Source organism: Equus quagga, chromosome 19, assembly GCF_021613505.1.
Source record: "Equus quagga isolate Etosha38 chromosome 19, UCLA_HA_Equagga_1.0, whole genome shotgun sequence".
Lineage (NCBI taxonomy): Eukaryota > Metazoa > Chordata > Mammalia > Perissodactyla > Equidae > Equus > Equus quagga.
The window spans coordinates 25694985-25701147 of NC_060285.1; the positions used below are offsets into that span (position 1 = coordinate 25694985).

The 6163-nt window shown below is 43.9% G+C and overlaps 1 long non-coding RNA gene across 1 annotated transcript in view; it reads left to right on the plus strand.

Annotated features, from left to right (window-relative positions):
• The window catches only part of LOC124230397 (uncharacterized), a 49097-nt gene extending 45139 nt beyond the window's left edge, over positions 1-3958 (plus strand). Inside the window, exon 3 of the long non-coding RNA XR_006886162.1 lies at positions 1271-3958. This is a non-coding gene — a long non-coding RNA (uncharacterized LOC124230397). The remainder of the gene's footprint in view (positions 1-1270) is intronic.
• The last annotated feature ends 2205 nt before the right edge of the window (positions 3959-6163 follow it).

A 6163-nucleotide genomic window follows, 5' to 3' on the forward strand; every position in this document is an offset into this window, starting at 1 on the left:
TGTTCTGCATCAGGTTGACACTTGTGAAAGCTGAGGGCAGATCCACCTTCAGTGAGTTGCCTTTTAGAATGTTCCTCTAAATACGCCCTGAGCTTCTTTTGAGGGATGTTACATTATTTGCTACAGGCCTGGTGTCCTCTATACAAAGCCCAATGTGAAAATTGTCCTTCTGAATGAGAACTAGAAAAGTTTGACTTCCCTTGAGGACCTGATATGTTTCCTCTTTCCTGGCAATGAGATTTTTGGTGCCCAACTGGGTATCTCTTTTCACTTTGCCTGAAAGTACAGAGCAAAGTTTAAGACTGAATTATAAATAGGCTAAGAACTTATGGACCACTTATCCGAAATCCATTTCTTCTTTAAAATCTAGAGCTTCTTTTTTTTTTAAATTTTCTCATCATAATTTTTTTAATTTATAATTTTCTCTTACATTATACTTACTTCCTATAAACCACCTCATGTCCTTTGATAAAAAAGGCAGAGTATAAACAACCAAACAAATTTAAAATGTAAATTTTGACTAAAGAAATATTATTTTATCCAGCAGAGTTGATAGCGACCTTTCAAGGAAGTGACATGTCCTTTTGTAAATCTGAATGGTGAAGAAAGAGAAATCTGGGCATAATTAGCTAGATACCTTAGGCTTCCAGAAAGTAGATTCTTTTTTAGATCATAAAAAGGAAGAGAATGATCCCATACCAGAGACCCTAAAGGGAATACAAGTAAGAATGGGGAAGGTTATAAAACACAGAAAACTACCCCAAAACTCCAGTCTCCTTCCAAAGGGTTGCCTGGCCACACTCTTTCATTCCATCGAGCCGGGAAACCGTGAGGCCTGTGTGATGCTGAAAGTGTATAGCTGTACTTGGAAGCTGGACAGCAGTGGGAATGGACAGGGTACTCTGGTGGAAGCATCAAGGATGTAGACGAAGCTCCTGAAAGCATGGCCTGAGTCACAGCGGGTGTGTGGTGGTTCTGGGAGCACAGGGAACTCAGGTTCTGGAGGTGGCAGCCCCACCCGCCCACCCTCCCACCCTGCCCTGAAGCTGGATTCCTCTGCCCACAGACTGGAAGCTTCTTGATGGCAGGACCATGTCTTGTTCACCACTAGAGCCCCACTGCCTATCATTGGGCCTAGTATGTGGTTAACATTGAAAACATATTTGTCAAATGAATAAATGAACCAATGAATGAGTGAATGATACTTTGGCCTGAGGGCCAGATATGGGAGTGTATGGTCACTGATAATTCTTTGTTGGTCTCATGGCAGGTGCTCTGGGACCACAGGCTTGTGAACTGAGCTACGTCTCCCCTGAAGAGACAGACCAGCTGAGTGGATGAGAGAGTGGGACCGCAGTCAGGAAGAATTCAACTCCTCAGGGGAACGAGAAGAATGTGCATCAAGTCCCAGGAGCTCTGATATGCTGCATGCAGACACTCCCGGCCCCCCGCCCCATGCCTGGCATCTAACAGACACGCAGTAAAAGTTTGCTGAACGGATCAGAAATGGCAGAGTCAGAAGAAGATCAAGAGAGGAAATATTTATTGAGTGCTTACTGTGTTGCAAACACTGTTTACCTGGAATATCATTTAATTCTCAAAAGAACCCTAAATGGCCGGCTCTCTGTATATGAGTCCATTGAGCAGGTCAATAACTGAGACACAGGGTAGTCAGGCCACTCGTCCAAGGTTACTCAGTTAGGAAGTGGTGGGGCTGAGGTTCAGACCAGGAAGTCTTATTCCAGGATCTACGCTCTTAACCACCACTCTCTGCCATGTAGCAATGTGGAGGAGGGAAATCAAGGGCTAAGAGGCACAAGACTGGAATCGAATGAGGTGAATGGATTGGGAGGGATGGCTCATATCCAGCACTTCAGGAAGGTGCGCTTGGGCACATGGAGGCAGGAGGCATGGAAGGGGCTTCGTACGTATGCTCAGTAGGAGTTGTGGAGGCCAGCGCAGCTGATAAAAGGAGCCATGCTTGGCTGAACCTTTTAACAATGAGGAAAGAAGCCCAAAATACTAGTAATATCTCTTTGAGGATGCTCAGTCCAAGAAGCGTTTTTGATGGCACAGCTCTATGTATTCACAAATTTGATAACAAACATTTACTGAGCTCCTACAACACGCTGGGGAGTGTGATGGGAACTTCAGAGAGAAAAATGCATTAGACTCTGCTCTTGTTCTCACAGCAAAAGACAATCCAGAGAACACACAGTCAAGACGTGGTGAAATGAGTCCTAGGTCAGAAGGAAGAAGAGAGCCTTTGGGCAAGAAGCATCTTATAGGACCAGTAAGAATTAACCGGGTGAATATTTCCTGCGAACTGCAATGTGGAAGGCATTTTGGACGCCAACAGGATAGGGAATGGTGGGATGAATCTGGGAGGTGGGCAGTAAATCAGTATTGGGGGGGTGCATGTTGAGGGAGCTAGCAGCTAGAGAAGTTTTCATGGAAGCCTGATCATGAGGTTTGGTAAGGAATTCAAACTCTCCATGAAAAGTAAGAGGATTCATTAAAAGATTTGAAGGAGAGGAGTGACATGAAGAGATTTTGTAATTTAGAAGGATCATTTTGACAGAATGACCCAGAAGAGGTCAGAGTAACAGAGAGCCCTGTTATTGCATTTAACTAGGTGAGAAAAGATCAGGCAGTGACAGTGGGAATGGAAAAGGATGCTGAGTATGAGCGAGAGTTAGAAGTAAGACTCTATAAGATTTGATATGTTGAGTGAAGGAAGGGTTTAAGCCTCCCAACTTCTCATTTGGACAATGAGAAGAACAGCAGTACCATTTTTTGAGATCGGGAAATCAGAAGGAGGAGGATAGGAAATGTCTCTTATCTATTTCTACACAACAAACCACTCCAAAACTTAAAATCTTGAAACAAAAATCACATATTTGCTCATGACCCTGCTCAGGACTTAGAAGCTATGGCTTGACTATGCTTCACGTAACACTGGCTGGGGCAGTTTGCGTACAGCTGCAGGCTTCCAGAATAACCTCATTCCCACGACTGGCAGGTGGCACTGCTGCCATTTGGGAAGTCAGTTTTGGCTGTTGTCCAGGGGGTCTCTGTTCTCCTCCTGAGGGCCTTTCCACACAGCTGTTCAGGTTTCCTCACAACATGGTATCTGTGTTTTGAGAAGGAATGTTCCGAGAGGTGAAGATGGAAGCTGGAGATCCCTTAAGGCCTGGCCGCAGAAGTTATGCAGTAAGCCGTTGGTCAAAGCCTGTCACAGGGCCAGCCCAGATCAAGGGGAGTGGAAATAGACTCCCATCTCTTGATGGGTGGAGTGGCAAAGAATTTACAGACATCTTTAATCCAACATTAAAGTGTCCGAAGAAAAAGATGAAAAATTCAGATTGGGCACGTCAAGTTGGAGGTACCTGAGTGACATTAAACGGAGACATCAAGAAGGAGGCAATTCAACCTCCATGTCTAGGGCTCAGAGGAGAGCACTAGCTTTGGAAGACATTTGGTAGATGGAAATAGTACTTAAAATTACGGGTTCCCCTGGGGTATGTGAAGAGAGTGACTGGCAGGAGGCAAGATTGGAGATTTTAGACATTTAGTGGTCAAGTAGAGAAAAAGTTGTGCGTGACAAAGACTAGGATGAAGACATAAAGAAATAGGAAGGAAACAGACAAGAGTGGGGCCACAGAAGCTCAGGAGAGAGTGTGAGAAGGAGGAGCTGTTCAATAATCTCACATGCCACAAAGAGGTCAAGAAACCTTCTTACAAACAGGAGAACATCCACTGGCCTTGACAATACAGAGCTTTGGCGAGCTTACGAAGGCGTTTCTAAGGGAGTGGTGAAGACAGAGCCTAGAATTTTTCGTTCAAAGATAGAAATACTGCTGAATGGAGGAAAAGATTTGTTACCTGGGATTTAATGTCTTTACAACTTTTTCTTCTTTTTAGCATCGTTTAGATTACTTTTTTTGTTTGACTTTTTGTTTTTCTGTTTTTTGAGGAAGATTAGCCCTGAGCTAACTGCTGCCAATCCTCCTCTTTTTGCTGAGAAAGCCTGGCCCTGAGCTAACATCCGTGCCCATCTTCCTCTACTTTATATGTGGGACGCCTGCCACAGCATGGCTTGATGCGCGGTGCCATGTCCACACCCAGGATCCGAATCGGCAAACCCTGGGCTGCAGAGAAGCAGAACACGCGCACTTAACCGCTGCACCACCGGGCCGGCCCCCAGATTACTTTTGATTGCTCAAATACAATGTCACCTCTGCATCTAAATTTGCGGGTGGCAACTGTCCACATCTGGTGCAAAGGCACAATGCCATTCCAGGAATTTTTTGTCACATGCCTTGAGATACATGACTCTTAACCAACTGTTGTGTCTGATGCTTGCATGGCTTAGAGATCACTCCTAGAGCGCAGGGAAGGATAGAGGGAGTACGGAAACGGATCAGCTCCAGTCACAAACTTCTGTGGTACCTCCTTGACTGCAGGTCTCCTTAGAACTGCAGGTTATAACTGCAGATCTTATAACTGTGGGATTATTCTCACGGTCACTCTAGTGAACTTAAGAATTGGATGCTCTGTTAACACTGAAGTGGCCAAATCATCCACCTCATGAGTTGATATGGGATGATAAATACTAAAATTTAACTCTCACATTTAAGAAGCTTATAACCTAATTGAGGAGATAAGACACATAATACCCATAATTTAAGAGCAGACAGAACAACTTTCGTAAGTGAGACAGCTTAGGAGGGTAGAGAAAGCGTGAACTTTGAAAACAGACAGACCTGAGTCCAAACCTTGATTCAACTACTTGCTGTGTGACCTTTGGCAAATTACCAAGGCTCTCTGAGCCCGTTTCCTTCCTTACAAAAGGGGAAAATGAAGGCCAACTCATAAAATTGTAAAAATGTAGCGAGATAATGTACATAAAGTGCTTATTTCAATTCCTGGCACATTGTGGGCACTTAATAAATGTTAATTCCCTTCCACTGATTTTTCAGTTCAGTTCATGCGTATTGAATGCCTGCTCTATGCGAAGCATAGTATTGGGTGCTAAGGATAAAAAAAAAAAAGAAAAAGCCACAGTCCCTCCCACCAAGGAGCTCCTAGTCCGGTAGGGAGAGCTGCAGTCTGAGGCTTCCTGAGAAGCGATATGTGAGCCTAAAGGTGGGTGGGATCTTTTATACAAAGAGGTAGGAAGAAGAAGGAGAAAGAAGCTCCAGGGAGAAGGAGCAGTATTAGTGAAGGTAGAGACTTAGGGCACAGGGGCCTGGAGACCTGGTTTTCAGTCCTGCACCTTCCGCGAGACACAGCTGTCTCTGTGCGGGTTCATCTCATCTGGAAGCGGAGAGGACTGGACTAGGTCCGCTGATGCCGTAGATGCAAGACACAATGATTTCTGGGCCCCACCCCAGAACAACTAAATCAGAATTTCTCTGGGTGAGACTCAGCATCAGTATTCTCTTTACGTCAACTTCGTTATGACGTATTTTATATTCAATACAATGCACTTGCTGTAAATGTACAGTTCCGGTGACTTTTGAGACATGTATATTCTCACGCAACCACCTCCCCAATCAAGACAGGAAACATTGCTGTCTCCCCAAAAAGTTTCCTTCAGCCCTTGAGCTCTTGGTCCTTTCGACTTCACCCCAGGGCAATCACTGACCTGCTTTCTCTCACTATAGATGAGGTTTGCCTTTTCTAGAATTTCATCTAAAGGATTCATACAATAAGCATTCTTCTGTCTCATTATTTGGGATATCAATTTTTTTTCAGTTTTTTTTGAGAAATAATTGACATACATCACTGTATAAGTTTAAGGTGTACAGCATGATGGTTGGATTTACATATATCGTGAAACGATTACCACAATAGGTTCAGCTAACATCCATCCTCTCGTATAGATACAAAGGAAAGTAAGAAGAAAAGAAAAAAGGAAACAAATTTTCTCCTTGTGATAACTCAGGATTTACTCTCTTAACAGCTTTCCTACATACCACACAGCAGAGTTCGCTATAGTCAACACGTACGTTGCATCTCTCGTACTTATTTATCTTATAACTGGAAGTTTGTGCCTTTTGATCACCGTCCTCTAATTCCCCTTGCTCCTAATCAATGTTTTTTAAAAGCTCCCCTGGATGGTTTGTTGAGAAGCAATGGACTGGTGATCTCTCAGAAT